The sequence below is a fragment of the Sorex fumeus genome, unplaced genomic scaffold (assembly GCF_029834395.1).
Source record: "Sorex fumeus unplaced genomic scaffold, SorFum_2.1 ptg000131l, whole genome shotgun sequence".
NCBI classification, from domain to species: domain Eukaryota; kingdom Metazoa; phylum Chordata; class Mammalia; order Eulipotyphla; family Soricidae; genus Sorex; species Sorex fumeus.
This window is the reverse complement of record NW_026606188.1, coordinates 25756033-25780205: the sequence shown is the minus strand read 5'-3', so window position 1 is coordinate 25780205 and position 24173 is coordinate 25756033. Positions and strand designations below refer to the sequence as shown.

At 44.5% G+C, this 24173-nt stretch overlaps 1 protein-coding gene across 2 annotated transcripts in view; it reads right to left on the bottom strand.

The window, feature by feature from the left end:
* TLCD4 (TLC domain containing 4) overlaps window positions 1-18696 on the bottom strand; it is a 71954-nt gene extending 53258 nt beyond the window's left edge. Inside the window, exon 1 of one of the 2 annotated variants that reach the window (XM_056106589.1) lies at window positions 18650-18696. The gene's annotated coding sequence lies outside the window, so the exon portion shown is untranslated. Of the gene's footprint in view, window positions 1-16332; window positions 16422-18649 lie in introns of those variants that run through there. The other variant, XM_056106590.1, reaches the window with a different exon arrangement.
* Between the last annotated feature and the right edge of the window lie 5477 nt (window positions 18697-24173).

The window sequence follows — 24173 nt, the reverse complement described above, 5'->3', positions numbered from 1 at the left end:
CATAATTTCATGGGAATGACTATAAGTGTCATTTCTTTTTATTTGTTTTTCTTTTTGGGTCACACCCGGCAATGCTCAGGAGTTACTCCTGGCTCTGCACTCAGGAATCACTCCTGGCGGTGCTAGGGGGACCATATGGGATGCCAGGAATTGAACCCAGGTCACCCGTGTGCAAGGCAAACACCCTATCCACTGTGCTATCACTCCAGCCCCAGTGTCATTTCTTCTTAAATGCACTTTTCAAGGCCAGCCTGGTACCTGGAACTTCTGTGGCACCCAAGGTTTCCGCCATGAGCTTTGGTGGCTGGGTAGCCCCAGAAACATGCAGCCAGCTGGATGCCCAGGCTGGGCCTAGAAGCCGCACCAAGACTGAAACACATCCACTGCTGTCGCCTTGTTCAGAGCACGGTGGTGCCCCAAGTTCATCTCAAAACAGTGCCGCACACAGCATATTACAGAGGAAACTCTCCCTGGGCACCAATTCACTGTAGATCAGACCCAAGAACTGGGGTGGTCAAATTCTGCTGGACTGGTGGCCATGATCCACCCAGAGCATTCGAGCCACACCTGTAGCTGCCCTGGCCTGGATCCTGGGCAGGGCCACTGCTGCAATCACCTCTGGAGCCCAGAGAGTACCACGTCACCAGCAGGTCAATTTGGACCAGATGGTTGAAAGCATCAACAGCCTGATAGTACTGATGCTCTGATAGTACCAAAGCCACCTCTATGCCTCTGACCAGATTTCAACAACTCAGGACAAAGTTTTCTGAGAAATTAAACCACCAAAATTTAGGTACACAGGAGGCACACCCACAAACTCCCTCTGAGTCCATCATATAAATAAATCTTGAAAGAAATAAAAAAGATGCAATACATCTTCAATACACGGACCTGTGCATGGCTGAATAATCCGGGGCACATCAGAGGGGGGTGGGTTAGCCCAGTGCCCATCCAAACAGAGCTCCTGGTAGCTGCAGGTTCCCACAATCCAAAATTGCCTCCAAGTCACCAGCTAGACCCCACCATCACAATATGGACCTCACCAAGAAATTAACATGCTGAAAATTAAGGTATGCAAAGTTTCATGACTGAAATATCCGGGATTTCTTGGAGTTGGAAAGGCCTTCTCCCCCCTACACACACACACACATACTTCCCTATACTTCCAGAAGCCCTGGGAGTCACCCAACAAACCAACTACTCCAATGCTACCATGTGAGCTCTTTTACCAGCTTTGTTTCAGAGACCCATAAATAAATCCTGAAAAAGATCTAAGGCCACAGTAAATCTCAGACCCGTGCAAGGCTGAATAATCTGGGGTACACTGGAGGGGAGACAAGTTAGTACAGTGCCTGCCCAAACAGAGTCCCCAGTAGTAACATGCTTCCACAGTCCAAAATCGCCACAATGTTCCCAGCCATACTCCACTGTCTCGGAACGGACCTCACAGAGATATTAATCTGCTGAAAATTCCGGTATACAACTTTTGTCACTGAAATCTCTAGGCTTTCTCGGGGATTGGATGAGCTACCTCTCCCCACCTCCCTATACTTCTGGAAGCTTCAGTAGTCATTTCCACACTCTAAATCTGCCACTCAACTCCAGCCTTACCTTCCAGATAAAAACATGAAATACCCTGAACAAACATGATGACCTCTTGGTCCCTGTATTGTAAACCATAATGCATAAAGAGAGAGAGAGAGAGAGAGAGAGAGAGAGAGAGAGAGAGAGAGAGAGAGAGAGAGAGATAACAGTGCCTGTCACAGAGGCAGGTGAGAGGGGTGGGGGTGTTGGGGGTGATGGGAGGAAAAATGGGGACACTGGTAGTGGGAAATGTCTACTGGTGGAGGAATGGGTGTTGGATTACTGTGTGACTGAGACCTAATCATGAACAGATTTGTAATGGTCTATCTGAGGGTGATTCATAACAGTTTTTTAAAATTTTTTTTAATTTTTATTTTTTTTTATTAGTAAAACACCATAAGGTACAGTTGTAGACATACAAACTTTCATGCTTGGGTTTCAGTTACACAATGATCTAGTACCCATCCCTCCACCAGTGCCCATTCTCCACCACCAATCATCCCAGTAGCCCTCCCATCCCCTCACCCCATCACCCCCACCCCACCTCACCTTTGTGGCAGGGCATTCCCTTTTGCTCTCTCTTTCCTTTAGGGTTTGTGTTTTGCAACAGAGGTAATGAGTGGCCATAATGTTCTGTCTATAGTCTACTTTCAGCAGGCATCTCACATCCTGAGCGAATCCTCCAAACATCCTTTACTTGGTGTTCCCTTCTCTATCTGAGCTGCCTTTTCCCCCAGCATATGCTGCCACTTCCAAGCCATGAAGCAGACCTCCTACTACTTATCTCAACTATTCTTGGGTATTCGTCTTCCATTCTGTTACTTTATATTCCCCAGATGAGTGCAGTCTTTCTATGTCTGTTCCTCTCTTTCTGGCTCATTTCACTTAGCATGATACTTTCCATGTAGAACCACTTGCATGTAAATTTCATGACTTCATCTCTCCTAACAGCTGCACAGTATTCCATTGTATAGGTGTACCAAGGCTTCTTTCACCAATCATCTGTTCTCGGGCACTCGGGTTTTTTCCAAATTTTGGCAAGTGGAAACAGAGATAGACAAATGGGACTACCTTAAACTAAGAAGCTTCTGCACCTCAAAAGAACAGTGACCAAAATACAAAGACAGTCTACAGAATGGGAAAGGATAATCACCTAATACCCATCTGATAAGGGGTTGATATCAACGATATACAAAGCACTGCTTGAACGCCACAAGAAAACACCTAAAAAAAAATGGGGTGACAAAATGAACAGAAACTTTCTCAAAGAAGAAATCCAAATGGCTAAAAGGTACATGAGAAAATGCTCTACATCACTAATCATCAGGGAGATACAGATCGAAACAACAATGAGATATCATCTCCCACCACAGAGACGGGTCCACATCCAAAAGAACAAAAGCAACCAGTGTTGGCGTGGATGTGGCGAGAAAGGGACTCTCTTTCACTGCTGGTGAGAATGCCGACTGGTTCAGCCCTTTTGGAAAACACTATGGATGATTCTCAAAAAATTTGAAATTGAGCTCCCATTTGACCGAGTAATACCACTCCTGGGAATATATCCTGGAGAGGCAAAGAAGTATAGTCGAAATTACATCTGCATTTGTATGTTCATTGCTGAATTTTTCACAATGGCCAACCCGAGTTCGATTCCTCCGCCTCTCTTGGAGAGCCCGGCAAGCTACCGAGAGTATCTTGCCCACACGGCAAAGCCTGGCAAGCTATTCATGATGTATTTGATATGCCAAACACAGTAACAAGTCTCACAATGTTACTGGGCCCGCTCGAGCAAATCGATGAACAATGGGAGGACAGTGACAGTGACAGCCAAAAAAAATTTTTTAAGTGCACTAAATGTTTCAATTCTGCATAGAGAGCAATATGAATAAAGGTTTGGTCAATTTCAGGGGAAAAAATGCCACCTTACTCTTTTCTAAACATTAAATACAAAAACCACTACCATGAGTGTGATGGACTACCAGAAGCCAGCTGCTTAAATGAAATCAGGCCTATACCTATAGACCCTCCAATATGCATGGTACTACTCTTAAATTGAAGAAAATGTAAAAAAAAAAAAATAGAAACTAAATCAGGAGGCCAGAGTGACAGTCCAGCAGGTATGGTGTTTGCTTTGCACACTGCTGACCTAAGCTTGATCTCTGGCACACTATATGGTCCCCAGGCCCACCAAGAGTGATCCCTGTGTCCAGGAGTAAGCCCTGAACACCACCACCACTCCTTGAAGGAAAAAAAAAAAGAAAACTAAATCAAAGAGAAATAAAATGCCTGCTATGAATATGAATCACACTGCTGTTCTCAGATATAGAATCTTAAGATTTAAGTAGGAATTCATCATAACAGGAGGAGAAATTTCTCCATGTTCCCTTCCTGTTGATTAAGATACTTAACTTTTTTTTCAAGATACTTAACTTTTAATAAGGGCATCCTTTTAATGTTTATGATTTCCTATTCATTCAACCCTTTCTCTTCCCAGTACATATAACAGACTTCAAGTTAAAGAGAAAGCAATAGTGCTGGTTAAGAATGATAACAATTGACATGTGGCCAACCCAAGTTGGCCTGAGCACATGTGGTGCCCAAGCACATGTGTCACCCGCATCTCCCCTCTTGATATGCTTTTGTGTCTAATGCTAGGATCTGTGTAGGTGTTTCTCTCTCTCTCTCTCTCTCTCTCTCTCTCTCTCTCTCTCTCTCTCTCTCTCTCTTGCCCCCCCACCTTAAAAACCCTCCAAATAAAATCTATTTGCTTCACTGCTTGTGTACTCCTGAAATTCCTTTCTGTGAGGTGAGACAAGAACCCAGTAACCCTGGGTCCCGAGTGGCAGAGGTGATTGGGGAGAAAGTGACCATCTTTCTCTTTCCCACTTCACATATGTCACCTGTGGGGCCCACCGACATCAGATGGCGACCACAAAGGAACATGCAGTGAAGAAATCCATGAGGAAGGAGGTGATCTGTGGAAAAATCTGCTGTGGAGATTTTAGCTTTTGACTAGGAACCACAGCAAATGGGTGTATCATATCTCATTGTAACTTCAGGAACCCAACCAATTCATTGCCTTGGGCCCGCTTAAAACTAAGGTAGCATAAGGTTTCACCCCTTACATAGGCAGGGTCCACACCCCTCTGTCAGCATGAAGCAGCTTCAGAAGCTGGACCACCCACAAGGTGGAGAAATCTTTAGGGGGGAATATGATGTAGGGAGGTAGATAGGGAAAGGCCCTGGACAATGAAACAGGCCAGCAAAAGTTCTGGAAAGAAAATTCCAAGGCTGATCCACTTTGTGGATACAGATAAGACCTTGAGCAGCAGACCCTGAGGAAATTGTACCCCTCCCAATGAAGGAAATTCCTTGAATTCCCTCTGACCTCTCCCTCAATCTGATTAATTTTAGTGATTCAGCCCAAAGAAGACCATCACCACTTTCAACCTGCCTGGTAACCTACTTAGCAATGGACTTTTACCTGGGAAGAAGCCCCATGTGGGGGAAGGTTGGAGAGACCCTATGAAGGCCACCTTGAATGGAGGAGGGGCGCACATATGCTGCCTGAGCCCATGTCCATGTGACTGAGCACATGTGGTGCCTGAGCACATGTGTCACCTGCATCTCCCCTCTTGAGAAGGTGTACTTTCATGCTTTCGTGTCTAATGCTAGGATTTGCGTAGGGGTTCTCTCCGCCCTTGGAGAAGCCTGTGTTCTCTGTTGAGTCTTGAGTCTTAAGTGCACTTCTCTCTCTCTCTCTCTCTCTCTCTCTCTCTCTCTCTCTCTCACACACACACACACACACACACACACACACACACCCCTTAAAAACTCTCCAAATAAAATCTATTTGCTTCAAAATAAAAAAAAAGAGTGTTAACAATGAACACTTCCCCAAAACCATTTTGGGGAGGGGAGGGAGCTTCCCAAGCAGTGCTCAAGATAATACTCCAGATAATACTCTACCAACCCAGCTGGATAATTCAATGCTCAGCCTACAAGATAAGGCTGCTCAAGACCAGGATGCTGGAATCTACTCAGGCCACACCTTGTCATCCTGAGAGACAGGAGCATCTTGTGGTACTAGGAATAAGACTTGGAGTCTTGCACCCCCAGCACCCTGAAACTTTTTAAATTATATACTTTATTATATACTTTTATTTTAACAAATAAGCAAAACATTTAAGGTCAAATAGTGATAAAGAACTGACTTTGGGGTGCAGGGCTGCCAGCAGGTCAACCTGTACCCACGGGGAAGCTTTGATGCTTTGAGACTTCCTAATACCCCAAATTGCCACTGTGCCTCTGGCTGGACCCCAATAGCTTGGGAGCAAGTTTCCCAAAAAACTAAACAGCCAAAAGTTAGGTATGTGGGAGCCACACCAACAAACCACCTCTGGCTCAGGTATACAAGCTCATGTATTAGCTAAAAAGAGATCAAAAGCCACAGTTAATCTCAGACCTGCACAAGGTGGAACAGACCAGGGTAAACTGGAGGGGGACAGACCAGCCTGATGCCCACCAAAGCAGAGTCCCCTTTCTGCCCCCTCTCCCCGCCCCCCCCCCCCCCGCCCCCAGTCACTTGCTTCCACGATCCAAAATCGCCATGGCCCTGGCCAGACTCCACCATCTCAGAGCAGACCTCATCAAGGTATAATCTACTGAAAATTCAGGTATGTGGGTTTGTGACTGAAATCCCCATGTTTTCTTGGGTTAAGATGGGCTACCTCTCCCCACCCCCCTGTACTTCTGAAGCCTCAGCAGTTATATCCACGCCCCAAAGCTGCCACCCACTTAAAAAAGATACTCCAACCTAACTTTGCTGATAAAGATACTGAATGTCCTGAACAAACACAATGACCTCTTAGTACCTGTATCATAAGCCATAATGCACAAAAGAAGAGAGAGACAAAGAGGAAAAGTGCCTGCATAAAGGAAGGCCGGGGGTTATCTGGGGATGGTGGGAGGGAAACGGGGACATTGGTGGTGGGAAATCAACACTGGTGAAGGGATAGGTATTAGATCATTGTATGACTGAAATCCAATCATGAATAGCTTTCTAATGGTCTATCTCGGGATGATATTCAATTTTTAAGAAACCTGGCTTTTATTCCCACCCCCAGACACACACACAATTTTATCTAATTACAGACTCAGGAAGTTAGAATAGGTAAAAGTCTAAGTTTTGTTGCCCAAACTATAAAGATCGCCACCTGCTAGCAATAATAAGTATTCAACATTCAGAGGCTATGTGGGGCCCTCATCTAGCTGCTACCCCTTCAGAACTGTTTGGAGAACAAATGAAATATTGCACAGACCTCCATAATGGAAACTCCCCCCCACACACACCCCATGTAAAGTGATTTCTAGGAATCTTTCTCTGAGCCCTGTAACTCAAGGGTTGGTTTCTTTATTTTTGTTTGGGGTCACACCCAAACACTTTGGTTAGTGCTCAGGAATCATTCTAGGCAACACTGGGGGACCATATGAGGTGCCGGGATCAAACTGGGGCCAGCCCACATACAAAGCAAGTGCCTTACTTACCCACTGTACTGTGTCTCCAGCCCTGTAATTCAGTGTTTTAAGTTTTTAGATGTCAGAGCGTCCCTATTTATCTCCTCCCACACTCTTAAATCAGTCTAGATTCTTACTCCTACTAGTCAGAGTTCCATGTCTTCCTACAGTTTACTTTGGAAACTGATGGGGGAAATGGACTTCTTGATAGATATTTTTCCCTACATGCTAGAGCACTCTCCCAAGAGAGCCTAACATGTCGAGGATGGGGGCTGGGGTGGGGGCAGTGTTATTTCATTTTCTGAATGTTTGTCAGTCAAAAGATGAGTTTTTCCTGAGGAAATAATACCAAGATGTGATTTACAGATGCTTTCAAGTCACTAGTCCTGAACTAACCCAAAGCAAAAAGGGATCAGTCAGTTACAGAAACAGGCACTACCCAAAGAAGGGTGGGGACAGCGCGCGCGCGCGCGCGCGCACACACACACACACACACACACACACACACACACACACACACAGCTAAGAAGAGCAAAAGGTCATTTTATAATTATGGAAAAGACTATCAAGGTTCCAGGCTTTTTCTTCCCCTTGGCCACATACTAATAACAAAGTCATAGGTGGGGCAGTTTAGGAAAAGCCCAACTTGAAAATCACCAAAGCACTTCACAAAGGCAAGCAGGGCTCATCATCTCCTTTGTATATTCCTCAGCATCCAGCCTGAGATGTGGAACTCCTTTCCTTTCCTTTGTGGAGCATTCACAATCTTGGAGGATCATCCCAACTCAACCCGAGTTATTTCCTTTCTTTCTCTCAACCTCTCTCCCTCTCTCTCTCTCCTGAAAATCTTTTTGAGGGAAGATGACAAAGCTGAAACACTTGAAAACCCCATGTAGTTGTCAGGACTGACTTTTCTTTTTCCTGCACAGAATTTGGAGTGCCTCAGAAGGGGGTTGTGTAAGTAACCGTGCAGGGCTTGGTCGACCCAGGACAGATGGAGAAATCTTGGGAAGAAATGAGGTTCCACAGTGAGTCTCTTCACCTGTAATGTCCATATTTCCACACTCCTGGCTGGCCTCCTCTTTCTGGCGGGATCTCAGGAGACTTTTGGGGTATCTTTTGACTTTCTGCCAGCCAACATAAAATCAAGGGAAATGACAGGATATATTTGGGAATGTATTCCAAATACAGAATATATATTCCCAAACATATTCCCTTCTCCTCTTTTTTTTTGGTCTGTTTATCTTTTATTTTTATTATTTTCCTGGAATCCCATGGATCAAACCCAAGTCTCATGCACATAATGCAGATAACTAACCAGTGAGGTATCCTATTCCTCCTAGCTCTCCTTGTTCCTTTTCTTTTTTTGTTAAAGGAATCATTCAAACAACTGCCAGAAATACCTGCCAGAGACCCTAGGAAGCCAGACCCTAAGAAGAAGGTCCTTCTCATCTCTAAACTTTTAATCTGATAAACCCTGAGAGTTTGAGGGGAAGTGGGAAGTGGTGCAGTAAAGTTGAAATAGGAGATGGTATTAAAAGGGTGAGGGGTGTGAAAAAACTACTTAGCAAATTTCTCCCACCTGTTGAGTTCTTACTCCACAGTCTACTCAGTTTGAGCAGGAGTTCCCAAACTTATTTGATCTGCTGTCCCCTTTTCAGAAAAAATAAAAAGTTATCATCCTGGAAATCTACCTTCATAATGCCAACAAACAGAAAGCCCCTACCAATCACACCTAGGACAACTAGCCAACCCCCATTCCCTCCACTGGCCCCCCCACTTGGATTATTTCTACCTAGGAAACACTTTGGGAAATACTGAGCTAGACTGAGAGCTGGAGTCAAATGCTGGTCCTATTATCAAATAGTCAAGTGAACAAAGAGAACATAATCTTCCTGATATGCAGTTTCTATAGATGGGCTTGAGAGTGCTGAGACCAAAACTAGTACAAAGGTTAAGGTGTATTAGCCTTACCTGTGGTCGATCCTGGTTGGATGCCCAGCACCACAATGTCGCCAGAATGCCAACTGGTACAATCCTGAGCACTACTGGGTGTGGCCCAGAAACCCTGTCTACCCCTGCCTCCCAATTCTAACAATACAAGATGATTTTCTAGCTTAAATGAAATGAGTTAGAGGCATTTAGTACACTCTAGCCTCCTATCCTGAAACTGCTCGGTAAATATGACTCTTTCATCTACTGAAGGATGAAAGGCCACACATAAAACCAAGGGGCCTAGCGTACAGGCACCAGTCAACACCAAATGCCCAGTCCATGCCAACCATTACCTTGGAACTTCAAAGTAGCCATGAATGATATTACAACCAGTAGAGTAACTGCCTGCTCAATCCACACAATCAGAAGAAATAGTAATTTATTGTTACCTTATTATTATCTTATAGCCCATTTCATTTTTAAATGTATTATCATTTAGATATGTGTTCACAACGGTACTTACATTGATGTTCTTGGTGTACAGTCACCTCACTACCACCCAAGTGCCCAAGACTCCCTCCCCCAATGCTCCTCTGTCACCTCCTATAAACCTAGCCCCCTATTAGAGTTCCCAGTTTGTATTCCAGTACCCAACACTGATATCTATGGATAATATCTATTCTTCATATTTCCCTTTACATTGCAGATGAGTGAAACCATTTCGGTTCTAATGGGATACCAAGAATCTAACTCAGCATTTTATACACATAACGCATGCACTCTGAGTTAGAGCCTATGCCCCAATAAATTTTGAAGCTAGCCACTAAGTTTGGGGTGGTTTATTATTCAGCAATAGAGCAAAACACTACTCAATAAAAGGTGGCCTTACTGTCACCAGTTTTTCCTAAGAAATGTCATGATTATCTCTCCAAGGGCACCAATTATAGAGGGCTGGGAGAGCCTGTATCTGAAGCAATGGGTCACAGTCCCCTCCTTTGAACCTTTGCTTTAAGAGTCCTGCCATTTGTCTACACACTACCATTTGGATGACTCAATTGAGAAAACAGTCCATTCATTTCTATTATTTCTAGGTGGCTTTTTAACCTGCTACCTAAGAGCCACTGGTTGTGGTTTCCCTTCTGAATGCCTCCCATAAGATTGTTATTGCCTAAAACTGGTTGCAACTGCACTATTTTCCAATAAACATGGCAATTATGTATGTAATTCAATATATGATTACAAATCTAAACCAGCAACAGGTTTCCTTGAATCATCATATAGACTAGTGAGGGGGGGGGGAAACAAATCAGGTATGGCTTCAGGTAACATCCTTTATTAACATTTATGACAAAGCAAAATTTATTACTTATTGCAATCCTCCTATTCAAATTCAGGGTGAAAATACCATAAAAGCACTATGACTGGCCCGAAGACTTGGTGATACACAACTGGTCTGGGATGGTGGCCAACTCTAAGTGAATGTGGTCATGAGTGAGCACATTCAAGAGCCACCAGAGAACTGGATTTTTCCCAGTTCTAGAAAATAAGGTCATGCTGTCCTCCCTTATAGGTCTCTATGTCCTGCTAATAAACACTATCACCTTCTACAACCTGTCAACAATTCTTAAGCTCAGAGCTGAACTTCTTTAAGACACCTGGCTCTGATCCTTTTTAACTTATGGTGTTACCAATGTGGATATGTATCATCATTCTGACTTGGACCAAGTGAAGAGTTTTGTTCTGTATTTTAAAAAAATAATATTTTTCTTCAGTCACAGTTACAGTTTTACTAAATTAATGCCACCTAAAGAGCCTCATATTTTGCTTTGAAAGTTGCAAGCTTGATGTGCTTGGACAAATGGGGTCTATTTCTTAAAGAAATTCCACTAAAAATGTACATTGTGTATTACTTTGTAGAAAAGGTTGTCCAGGAACAATATTTATTAGATGGCTGTTTTCAATGGCCATGAATCCCTTTAGGTTCTTTTAAAACTATTTCCAGATCAACCCCCATAAACTTACACCTCATCTTAGTGGCCTTTTACTAAGCATGACACCCCTGGCTCGCACAGAGAAACCTGATATGAAATGACTTCATAAAGCAAGGACACTAGGTTTGACTTGAAGATATTAAGAATGTAGCTAAGGATACTGGTCAGGGCAAATGCAGTGTTTTCTTTAAGAAAATTCAAAGGAACCACTTCTTTAACCTCCTAGAATTTACAACAGAGGACTTCTCAGACTTGCTTTCCCTTCTGGACACCTCGAAGGTCTGTTTGTCTCTCCTATGAGGCTTTGGGAAAGTTTATAGACAGATCTTCCAGGAAGAAAACTATGCTCACAGTAAGCTAACCAACCCCACCTATACCTCCATCTTGTTTACACTTGACTTCTTTTCAACCCATATTATCATGTGTCTCTTTGTAAGAGATTCCAAATCATTTTTTGAACAAAGTAGGGCATAAAGAAAGTAGAGATACTATAGTCCCTATGTATTCCTTATCCTCTTACTCCAGAGCAAGGGCCCTACACTGCCCTGCCCTGATATTCCTATGTGTCCAGAGCTATGCTTTCATTTCATCAATAACAATAACATGCTGTCAAAAATACTAAGAATTCTCAAAGTAGGGAAAATTGAATGATAAATATGCATTAGATATGCAAATATCATGATCAAATAGAACCAATTCAAGGTGACATGGGTAATAAAATAAGCAGAATACCAAACATTCACGCACATGTGAAAAAAAATATATATATATGGCTATTTGGTGAAGGATCATTAGAAATAACCTTAAGACCCAATAATGGGTTTAATAGATTGACACAGCAGTAAAAGAACAGATATTTCAACATAATATGAGACTGATACCCAAGGACAGTTGAGACAGGGCCAGGAATATTGCCCCATAGTTGGAAGCCTGCTTCATGAGCTCGGAGAGAAGGCAGCTATTCCAGTCACTAAGTCAATGATGGTTGGAGGGATAGTTCTGGATGGGAGATGTGTGCTGAAACTAGATAAAGGGCCAAATGTGATAGCCTCTCAGTATCTATACTACAAACCATAATGCCCAAAAGTAGAGAGAGTGTATGGGGGAAATTGTTTGCCATAGAGGGAGGGGTGTGGGGGGGATACTGGGGATATTGGTAGTGGAAAATGTACATTGGTGGAGGGATGGGTGTTGGATCATTGTATGACTGAAACTCAAACATGAAAGCTTTGTAACTATATCTCACAGTGAGTCAATTAAAAAAAAGATATTTCAATAAAATTTCAAAAAGTAAAATAATACTTTTTTAAAAGTCTATTACATAACAGAAGTGAGCAAAAATAGTTGCAAATGATAAACTACTCATAAACAACTGGACACATTTGGCATTTGTACAGAAAATAGTGCGAGATTGAGGAGTCAGGACCCAACACCAAATGCCCGCTGCTGAGCGCCACCAGATGGTCTGTAGGCCCAGCTATACTGCCCTTGAGAAGAGTTTGAAAGGTCCCACTTCACTCCACAACCCATCCACACCCCCACCCTGCTTCCAAATAAGAGTAAAGAAGGCTGGGAATGAACCATCTGGAGGTAGAAAGAAAGGAAACAAATTTTCTTCCTATCTCTTTAGTACTGGTTTATTGTCAGCTATGTTTTTTATAATAAGCAAACTGCACTTTTGTAATTAAAACAGGGACTTGAGGCCATAAGAAATTCTCAGTTTCACACCTTTGTCTTTTGCCTTTGAAGGCATTTGTTTCTTTGAAAGTAAAAGCTTCTTTTCATAGTGATTCGACTAAAAAGGTGGGGGTGGAGGAGGAATTTTATGGAAGGAGGGCACTAATTTTGAAGAAAATGCAGTAGGTTTTTCTCTGGAGAGAAAGAGAAGGGGAAGGAAGACCAAAAGTCAAGGGAATCCACACTCTAAAGAAAGACAGGGGGAGGCAGGGGGAGGCACAGAGGAGAAGGAGAGTGAGACAAGGGTTTGGTTCAGTGACTTCCCAGAACACAAGGGTTTGGCTCAGTTTGGTTGGGTGGCCATGGAAGGACACACCTAGGAACTGCTTTGGGGCAAGCTGTCCTCCCTCAGCTTTTATCTCAGATTCTGCCTCAAAGTAGATAAGGAAGTTATCTGTTTAGGGATATGCATATAGGCTGTAAAAGTATACAGGTTTACACAGGAACACAGCTGTAGTCTGTGTAACTCCTTCAACTAGCATGTAACAAACTACAAAGCTTTTATTAACTTGGTAATTGTTGCAATATTTTTACATGTATTGAAGCAACATATATTCATTAAGCAAGAGGAGTTTGGGGAAATCGTTTCCAGTGTGTGTACCACTGTGAGGGTTTCTTTTTATTCTAAATTTTTCATCAAATAAAAATTCTTTCTTCCTTACCAAGAAAATAAAAATACATGACAATTTGGGGTTAATTTTTCAATGTAAGTTAAAAAGTGATCTAGACATGATTATTTGTGCAAATATTTTGTGGCATGTAGCAAGAGATAGTGGTTTCTAAAATTAACACAACTTTTCAAAGAAATTAGTGCTGTAACAATGATTTATGCTTTGGAAACTTCTTTCATTATGAAAAACATGTAACAAAAATCTTTGAGGTAAATAAAATTGGTGAGATTCACTTCTATTAATTTTTTTTAATATACACTAAATGAGAGTAAGTTTTATGCCTTCAAAATGTACTTTTTTGTGTATGTTATATTTTTGGAGCATGCCTAGTTGTATTACAAGCTACTCCCAGCTCAGTGCTCAGGGATCATTCCCAACTGTGCTCAGGGGACCACGTAGCCCCCAGTGACCTAATCTAGGCCCTGCATACAAAGCCTGCACTTGTCCTGTTGAGCTTTCTCTGACTCCAAACTGTACTTTTTGATAGATTGGGGATTCCTTTTTATTTCTTTATTTTTTTAAATAATTTTTTGTTTTATTATAGTTTAAGCTTATCTGGAGAAAGGTGATTACCTGACAAGGGCTGGGGAAAGAGCACATAAGGCTGGAGCACATGTGAAGGTCAGGGTTAGATACAAGCGCAGGAGGAAAGTGGGAGAGAGGGGAGGGGAGGGATGGGGAGGAGAGAGCAAGGAAAGGCAAGGAAATGAATTATCTTGACTAAGATAGTCTAGCCAATCCCCCTAGTTTAAAAGTGAAACCAAACTAGTACCTAAGCCCATCACTGTACAGTTATCTCTATGGTGACCACAGGAGGAAATACGGACACTAACAGAGACCAATGGGGTCCCAGCACTGATACCACAGGTCAGGTCAGAAGGGCACCATAAGTCCAGACCCACTGAGAAAATATCAGAGAAGCTTGTGGCCAAAAGTATCAGAAAATCAGTGAGAAGCAGTGAAGTCAAACATTGAAAACCTATCAACCAGGGAAAGAAAATCTGACAAGGCAAGGATGGGTCCAAAGGAGGTGCCAACTAGGTCAGGATGTGGATGACAAAAGCCAGAAGTAACCCAGCAACCCAGGGGAACTCTGATACCTGGAGATGGTTTCCTCCAGGATTTGCTGTTATCTGTCTGCTGATGAGGAGGTTAGATGCAGAAGCCAGATGTCAATGTTGATGAAGAGGAATCAAAGGGTTACAGATTGACTCTGTCCTTGATCAAGCCGAGGACAGATACTGAAATGAACTCCAGGATGCTGGGTACTGCTACACCACCAATTTCTCTAAGAAGCTTTTTTGGCAATCACCAAGACAATGCAGGATGATTCGTGTTTGACTGGAGATCATGATATAGATTCCTACGGCAGTCTTGAGAACCTAGCCCTTTTATAAAATGCAGTGAGAATATTTTCCCAATTTTTTGTGAGGCAAGTTGCCAAGTTCCTAATGAGTCTGACCATCAGATGGGCTTTTGAAGCACCATATTCCATCTCCTCCCTCTGTACAAACTTCCCAAAGCTGGAAGGGAGGTCTGAGCCTCCTACACGGGGAGGGGGGGGGGGGGGCTTTGCAACCTGATCAAGCAAATGAAAGTGAATTTGGCCTACATCCCTCGGCCAATCTGTTCTGAATGCGTTTGTCTTCTTATTTAACCTACAGAGAAAAATGGACAGCTCTCAAGAGACCACTTTCAGCTCCAAGTTTATTCCTTCATGCTCCTGCTCCTCCCTCAGAACCAACTGTCCTGCTTTGAAGTGGAGAGAACTATGAGGAAAGCCACCTTTTGCAGCTGCCTTTGACTACTGTCAGTCCGGCAGGCCTCAGACAGAAGATGAGGCCCCACACTCCCATCAAACTCCATGCCACAATCAGGGCCACACATCACCCTGTGACTCGAGCTTTTTCCCACCCCTGTGCCCTGCCTTCTCTGTGCCATGCTGTTCTCCACCTATCAGACAGTTTCCAGATATTGGACTATGGTACACTGGTTAACAAGGGGCTTTGCAGAAGATAGGTAAAGGTAAAGGTAAAGGTAAAGGCCCTCCCGTTGATCGTCGATTTGCTCGAGCGGGCCCAGTAACATAGAGTAGAAGAAAAACACAGGCTGCAATGCATACAGTAAGGATATGTATTATTTCATGAAACTTGCTTCAGCCACACATATACTCATTTACAGCCTGAGTCTCACTGCAAAGTGCATTTCATACTGTGAAGTAGTGCAGAAATATTTGAAACTCTTCTGAAACTCTGCCCCCCAAGTCAGATTGTACCCCTGCCCTTGTTCACTGACTCTGATGCCCAGTCTCTCTTTTCCTAGACTGGTTCAAGTTCTGGACAGATCTTCAACTGGCTTTTTTTAAATCAGCTCTTTTCACAAACTTTGGCCTTTTCCCATAATTCACAAACTCCTCACATAGTCGAAAAATTGCCTTCTCTGACTACAGATGTCTCAATTCTGAGAGTCCCAAAAATTTTTTAAAAGGCAAAGCCTTTGCTATTTCTGCCTTCTTTTCAGGTCTGAGATCTGTGCCCAGCACTTCCAACTGTCTGTGAATAAGACCTCAGAGCAGTAGGACTCCATCTTTTTGTTAAGCTTCCTTTCATCTCCAGTAAGAAAACATGCCACCAAAGTCATGCTAGAAATACCTCAGACTGTCTTACAAAGCTGACCTCACTTTGCTGTTGTAGCATGCCCAAAGGATGGCACCAGTGCCAGGTGAAGACTCTCACACTTCTGATTCCCACAAGTCTGTCTCCCCTCCTCTCCAGGTGGCACCTCCACCTCCACAGTGCTACCTTCTTCCTCTCACAAGGTCCACGAGGTGACTGCATGGACACACGGCTCATCCAGCACCCCGGCTCTGCCCTCCCTCCCAGGCACCCAATTCTCACCAGACAAGCAATTTATTCTCTTCCTCTCTGCAGAAACTTGTGTTCTGTATCTTCCTGCTCTCCCTCCAAGTGCTCCCACTTTTCAACCTTCCAGGAGACACAGACACTAATTTATAAGAGAGAGAGCATCCATCTGAGAATGAGCAGGAGACAACATGGGGCTGAGTCTCTCATCACACACCGGCTCCTTTCCTCTCACACAGGACAGCCCTGGGAGAGGAGCAGAGATGTCAGACCTCCTTCAAGGCACCAAAAGGAGGGCAGACAGGCCTGAGAATAATGTGACTCCCCGACCATGCTCTGAGAACAAGGGTAAGATAGAGACAAGCACTTTGTAGCCAGGACACATGCCTCACAGTGACTTTCTATAACCCAGCCACTCCCCAAGCCTGCAAGAAACCCAGTGCTTCTAGAGCAACTGCTCAGGTGATCTAGTTTGGAGGCCCTCCATCATCCCCTAAGCACTTCCATCTCCCTACACTTTAGTCAGAAAAGCTCCAGTCTCTCCAACTGCCTTTGACGTCAGATAATTCCCTGACCACAAGACTGATATTTATCAGGGTGATCAAGGGTATCTGCCACCTTGAAATGGAGATTTCAAGAAGTACCATGCAGGCCAACTTTTGCTTTGAGGATTTCAGGGTCTAATCAGAAGGCCCAACATCTCCACAGACTTCTGGAATCTCAGCCCCTGGATCCCTTGAAGGCACCTCCAAGAGCACGACCTAGTTACAAAGAACCATTCCTCCTTCCAACTGGGTAAAGACGGCTGAGTGAAAGGAACAGGAACAGAAAAGTCATCAGCATAATCATAACCCACAGTTGGGAAAGATAGGGAAGAAGGTAAGGCTCTTGACTGGCATGGAGCTGCACTGGCTGTGACCCAGGTTCAAATCCCGGCACCTCAAAGGATCCCCTGCACAGGGCCAGGTATGATTCCTGAGCACAGAGTCAGAAAGAAACCCTGACTACTGCTAGATGTGACCCCCAAATAAACAAGTCACCAACTGACTGAGCAGCAGTGTGGGCGGCTCTAGATAGGTAAAACTCAAGCAAGTTCACAGTGAGGATTCAAGCTGGGTGGTAATGGAGCAAAAGGAGTTGCAGGGCCAGGGGTGAAGGCAGGGAAGCACCCTCAAAAGATAGCGGGTAGCCTCTGGATCATCTGATGCTACAGAAGAATGGAAGTGGCAAATAAGCTAAAGTAAGTTTTTCTCTCCAATTTTCCAAAGTGGCAGGAGCACACTTTTTTAATTTGGCACCACACAAATTAGAAGGTAAAGAGCTGCCAGGCTGCATATACAACACACTAAAATGGAAACTCAGATAAGATGTGACCTCGGTGGACTACACAAAGATAAAATTACATTCCCATCTATACCCTGAGCTCACACTATAGTATCTCCTTTAAAAATAAACCATAAAACTCCCTAGGGAAATGGCTGGAAGGGGCAGCGCCATGGGTGAGCTCTAGGTTTAATTCCCGAGCACTAAATAACCCCCATGTACTAACCCGAGTGAACCCCCAACACTGCTGGCTGTGACACCCCGCCGTGTCCCCCACTGCCTCTCTCAGCCCTGGGAGCAATTCAGTAAATAAACTCCCACAGTCCACGATCCATTTTCCCATCTCCATGTAGGGCTTCCTAAAGATTTGACTTAAATAGCCTTTTTCTCCTGTTTCACACATCAACTCCTAATAGGCACATTAACTCGTCCAGCTGGTCCCCAACCTAGTACCAGGTTCACGTAAGCAGTGTCGCGGATGACTCTTTACGAACAATTTTTAGTATAATTCCCCATGAAAAGGTGCGGCGCATCCACACCCAGAAGTGCAGGACCCAGACAGCCCCTGCAGTCACCGTTGAACGAACTTCAGACAACTCAAAAGCACTCTAGTAAGCGGGTGGGTGTCCCGGCCAGCCTGCTTGCCGGAATGCCCGGGTCCCATTTCGCTGCCCGGTAAACCGAGGCACTGGGTTGAATAACTTGCCCGGGTGAACCTTGGAGGGTGGAGCTGGAACCGATTTTCCGGCGACTCTGCGCCGGGTCCCTCCTTCCCCAGCAGACTCCGGCGCTGGTGGCCGCGAGCGGGGCGCCCCGGGGAGGCACCGGGGGAGAGGGCAGCGACTTGTTGGGTCCCGCGGCGCGGGGGCCTCCCCGGCTGCGGCGGGCGGCGTGCGGGCCGGTCCCCGCGAGCCCGGGGCGTCACGCCGCCGGGTGGGCCTCCCGCGGGCCCCGGAGGATGCTGCTGGCGCGCGCGCACCTGCGGCCCCGCCGCCCGCCCGCACCCCCAGCCCGGTCCGGACGGCGTCACCTGTGCGGGTCCCGGCGGCGCAGGTCGGGCGCAGCGGGAGCCGGGGCCGCGGCGGGGCCGGAGCAGCCGGCGCGGGGCTGAGGCTCGGCCGCGGGCTCGGGTTACCGCAGAGCCGCGCCTTAAAGGGGCCGCGGCCGCGCGCGCTGAGCTCGGGCGCCCAGACCCCGCCGGCGCGGGGCGCTCGGAGGGGAGCCACGGCCCCGCGGAAGCGCACCTGGCGGGGGGTGCTGGCCGAGTGCGTCCTCCTCGGGTCTCCGAAGCCGGTCTGGAAACTCCGAAGCCGGTCTGGGTCCCGGGGAGAGCCGTCCCGGTCCGCTTCCGCAGCGATCAATTGCTGGGCCGGCTACTCACCCCAAATGCTCAGATTGTGAGATTACATTCCGCTGTAAGTGCCCCGATTCTGCGGAAATGATTATCAGAAAGGAGATGAAAGGGCAACTGATGAGTACTCCTGCCAAGTGTGACTTGGCCAAAGTCCCGTCCTGTTCTTGCTGGAGGCTGCAGGTGCGTTCCAAAAGGGTAGGGGGGCGTGTGCGAGAGGCAGGGACTCCAAGAGAAGACTTCAGAACCCTTGAACAATATCCATCGGGCTGGAGAAATATGATTGAAATTTGGGGTCCCGGCTGAAAATTCCAAGTTTCCTAGCGCAAAAAAAAGTTTGCTGTTGCTCTCTGGCCTGTCAGGTGTAGCCTCAAAAACTTCCAAGTGTCTGGGTCAACAAGATAGAATTATTTTCAATAAAACAAAACATTCAGGTTGTTATAATTTGCAGAAGTACTTCTTCCTCCCCCCCTTCTCCGATCTTAGGCTCACTTCTGGGTCTACGCTCAGAGGCTCAGAGATTACTCCTGGTGGGACCATTCAGGGTGTGGAGGATGGAAACGGGGCCGGCAAAAGTGCAAGGCAAATACCCGACATTCTGAACTATCTCTCCGATCCCGCACAAATTCCTTTCGGAGAAAGAGGTACATTCTATTTGATTTTTTTTTTCTTTTCTTATTGGTCACACCCGGCAATGCTCAGGGGTTAGTCCTGGCTCTGAATTCAGGAATTACTCCTGGCGGTGCTCAAGGAACCATATGGGATGCTGGGAATGGAACCCGGGTCAGCCTCATGCAAAGCAAACGCCCTCCCCGCTGTGCTATCTGCTCCACCCCCAAAAGAGGTACATTTTAAACAAGACTTGCAGACACCATCATTAGTAAATATAAAATCTATTTGCAAGGTAAAGTGACTGCCTTGCAGGAGGCCAACCCAGATTTGGTCTTTAGAGTACCACCAGGAGTGATCCCTATCACAGGGGAGGGAAGAAAGAGAGAAAGAGAGAAAGAGAGAAAGAAGGAAGGAAGGAAGGAAGGAAGGAAGGAAGGAAGGAAGGAAGGGAAAGGAATAAGAAAGAAGGTAGGCCGGCAGGCAAAAGTAAGCAAGCAGAGTTAATACTGTTTATCTAATATATAAATACATGCAAAAGCACACACTATTACTAACTAAACCTCCCAGATGCTCAAATTATTCAGTAAGATGATGCAATCATTCAGTTACCCTTGAAGACTCTAGTCTTGGCAAAATAGAACTACATTGTCGTTTTCATACAGAACTTAAACTATATTTTAAAAATATAAAGAAAGAAACCAAGCCTATTTTACCCTACAGGAAGAGAAGGGATATGCAGTAGAGCAGTTAGAGGAGGGGAAACCTGCCTTCCCCCAACTTCATTCTTTCCGCATTTCTTGCAAGACTCTAAGAACACACTAGGACACCCCTGCCCTTTGACCAAACCATCCCCTCACAGCTTCTTCATAGCTGAGTCAGCTGCTTTAGGTGCTCTGGTGATTTCATCATTCTCAATGAACAGGATGGTTGTATGTGTCTATCTGTGGAGCCAGCACTGCAAGTCCAGATTCCACTGGCTCATCTCACAAATGCCTCTGAACTGCCTCCTCCAAAAACGCTCCACGCTTGGCTCCAGCGGCTGATGGTGACACTGCTCTTTCCTGATAAATGCACCATCATATTTTGGATACTGTACATTCTCTAAGATCAACAGAAACAGTCAAGGCCAAGGAAAAGCACCATTTTCTGTGTGCCACTACATTCCTTATGTTAGACTTCTACAGATGCATCATCACAGCCACAGAATGGTTGGGGGCTTATAGCAAGCACAAAAGTGACAATATCAATCGCAAGGCCTGAGATAAGAAAGATACTCAATAAATAGAAAGAATTTTTAACTTTGAACACATCAAAACTCACTGAACTTACAAGGCCATTAACAGTATATTTTTCTCCAAATTTTAATGTAGTTTAATTTCCTTTAAAATACTGATTTCATCAGGACTGGAGAGATACTACAGAGGGTAAGGCACTTGCCTTGCATGTGGCCTCCCTGGGGTCAATCCCTGGCACCCCAGGTAATCCCGCAAGCCCCACCAGGAGTGATCCCTGAGCAGAGAGCCTGGAGTAAGCCTCGAGCACCACTGAGTATGACCCAAACATACATGTATAAATATGAATACAAATATTTATATATTTATATATATATACATTTACATGTATGATAAATATACATAAAATATATGATAAATAAATTTTGTTATTTACATTTAAAGCTTTCATTTTTCTTTGCTGTTCCCATTGTCCCTTTCTAAGTACACTTTTCCCCAGTCTGTATTAATATGAAATTCTTCTAGATTTTTTAATGTTTTTTTCTTTTTTATTGACATATAAAAAATAATTTTAAAAATATATGCAAGTAAAGAGTTAGACTAAAAATATCAGGTAGAGTGTGGCTTGGTGAGTTAGGAACAAATGAAGATTGAGGCATTGTGGGATCTGGGATGCAGGCAGGAGCCAGATTCTGATTATCCTTATGTTACTATAAAGGATTTATATTTTAAAAGTGAGTACCCCACATGGGGAAATTAGTTTAAACTGCCTTAGCACTCTTGCCAAACAACTATAAATATACAACTAAAAAGCACAACTATCAGATTAGCATTGAGGTTTTGAACGGCTCCATGTCCTATTGGGCCCATTCACTCCTCCTTAGATAATCTCATGGGACTCACCATACTGATGCTGAATGTAGTGTGGACACTCATTAGCCCGGCACACAACGACCCCAATTCCAGGACTCACATGAACCCCCAGTCTCAACCCCTTGAGTAGCTGTGGCTACTGTACCTGGGAAAACTCTACAACTACCCGAAGTCCCCAAAGTGCACAGAAATAGAGGCAGGATTTGGGAGCATGTCAAGGTATGGAAGAGAAAGTGGCCAGGATGGACTTTCTATATTACAGAGTGACTAAAAGTAAAAATGAAAACTTGTCATCTTCCCAGCTTTCAAAAGTCACAGCGGCTAGGGTCAGAGCAATTGTACCGTGGGTAGGGCGCTTTTCTTCCCCATGACTGAACAGAATTTATCCCCGATACCCCATATGGGCCCTGCCACCCCATGCCTACCCCCACCAGAGCCCTGCCAGGAGTGATCTTTGAGCACAGAGTCAGGAGTAAGCACTGAGCACCACCAGGTGTGACCCAAAAATCAGGGGGGAAAACACAAGTGGGAGGGCTGGAAAGATAAGCCAAAGACTGGTATGCATGTGTCTCATACTAATAAAAGATCAACTCCCCTGTACACCTCCAGGTGAGGTTACCAAGCACAGAGCCTGGAGTAGCCCCCTGAGCACTCACTACTGGGTGTGCTTTCCTCCCCCAACTCCATTTTCAGAAAGTCTGACACAGTGAAACAACTAAAAAACCAAGTACTTAATAATTAGAGTGGATAGAAGAGAACTGGTGAGATTATAACAAATTTTAGATATGAGTTATGCCTATATATCTTACTGACTTCTAAAGTACACAGTCACAGATCAGAATAAAACATCTCAAAGATAAGAGATAAGAGAATTGAGCAGAAATCTGAGCTCTACCAGGAAACAGACTCCAACTGAGTGCAGTCTGAAAATAAGGAAACAAAAAGTGGCATTCCACCCACCCCATCCAGAGGAATATAAAAAAATTTAGAAATTCTAAATATATGAAAAAACTTGTCTAGGACACAATCCAAAATTATTCAATAAAAGAATTAGAATAGTCCACAATCTCAAATGAATATAGACCAATCCTGAGCTGAGAGAAATGCTGAATTGAGTGAAACAATATCCAGTATCTTAAAAATACATTCAATGATAAGAATATCCTAATAATAGTTGAATGTATACGAAATCTCAGCAGACAAATGTTGAAATGTTAATACTTTAAAAGAAGCAAATATGGGATCAGGGAGATAAGTCAAAGGGATAGAGATCACTCAAAGATAGAGATCACTCAAAGATAGAGATCACTCACTGTACCACATGCTCCCCTGAGCTCAACTGGGTGTGGAAAAAAACAAAAAAAGAAAAAATAGAAAGAGAGACAGTAGAGAGAGGGTAGGGCACTTGCCTTGCATGTAGCCAACCCAGATCCAAGCCCCAGTAATGTGTATGGCCTCCTGAGCCCAGTTGGGAGTGATCCCAGAGCACAGAGCCAAGAGTAAATCCTGAGTAAGCACTGTTGTGTAAGGTCCCCAAATCAAAATAAGCATAGAGGGAGGGTCACAAAGATAGTACAGTGGGGAAGGCACTTGCCTTTCACAGAGCCAACCTGAGTTTAATCCCAACATTGGTCACCCAGGCCCCAGGACAAGTAATCCCTGAGCACAAAGTAGTAAGCCCTTACTGGCACAGCTGGGTGTGGCCCCAAAACAACTAACCAACTGAATAAATAAGAAAATGAGACCCCGTTATTATTTTCTTTCTCTCCCATCTCATGTTTTCTGGATATCTACTACTTGCATGTAGGGTTCTCTTTTATACTTTATGATGAACATTCCTTTAAAGACTGTCATTAAGTCTTTTCTTTTCTTTTCTTTTTGGGTCACACCCGGTGATGCTCAGGGGTTACTCGTGGCTCAGAAACTCAGGAATTACTCCTGATGGTACTCGGGGGATCATATGGGATGCTGGGAATTGAACCCAGTTGGCCACGTGCAAGACAAATGCCCTACCAACTGTGCTATTGTTCTAGCCCCTCTTTTTCATATTTTAAAATAGAAGTCCATTGATCATTTCTTGGAGGGCCATTTTAGTCCTAGTTAATTTATTTATTTGTTGTTTGGAAAATTCATTAATCCTCCTGTATCAACTACAGTGATAACCTGCCTGAGGCCTTTTCCATTCTGTTTTTGTATATACATTATATACATTATGCAACTTATTTATTTATTTATTTATCTTTTTGGGTCACACCCAGAGATGCACAGGGGTTGCTCCTGGCTCATGCACTCAGGAATTGCTCCTGGCAGTGCTTGGGGGACGATATGGGATGCTTGGAATCTAACCCAGGTTGGCCGCATGCAAGGCAAACGCCCTTGCAAGGCAAACGCCACTGTGCTATCGCTCCAGCCCCTGAAACTCCCTTCTGCTGCTGATTTTCTCTTGAGAAATATGTTAGTAGTGTTATGGGAATTCCTTGACATTT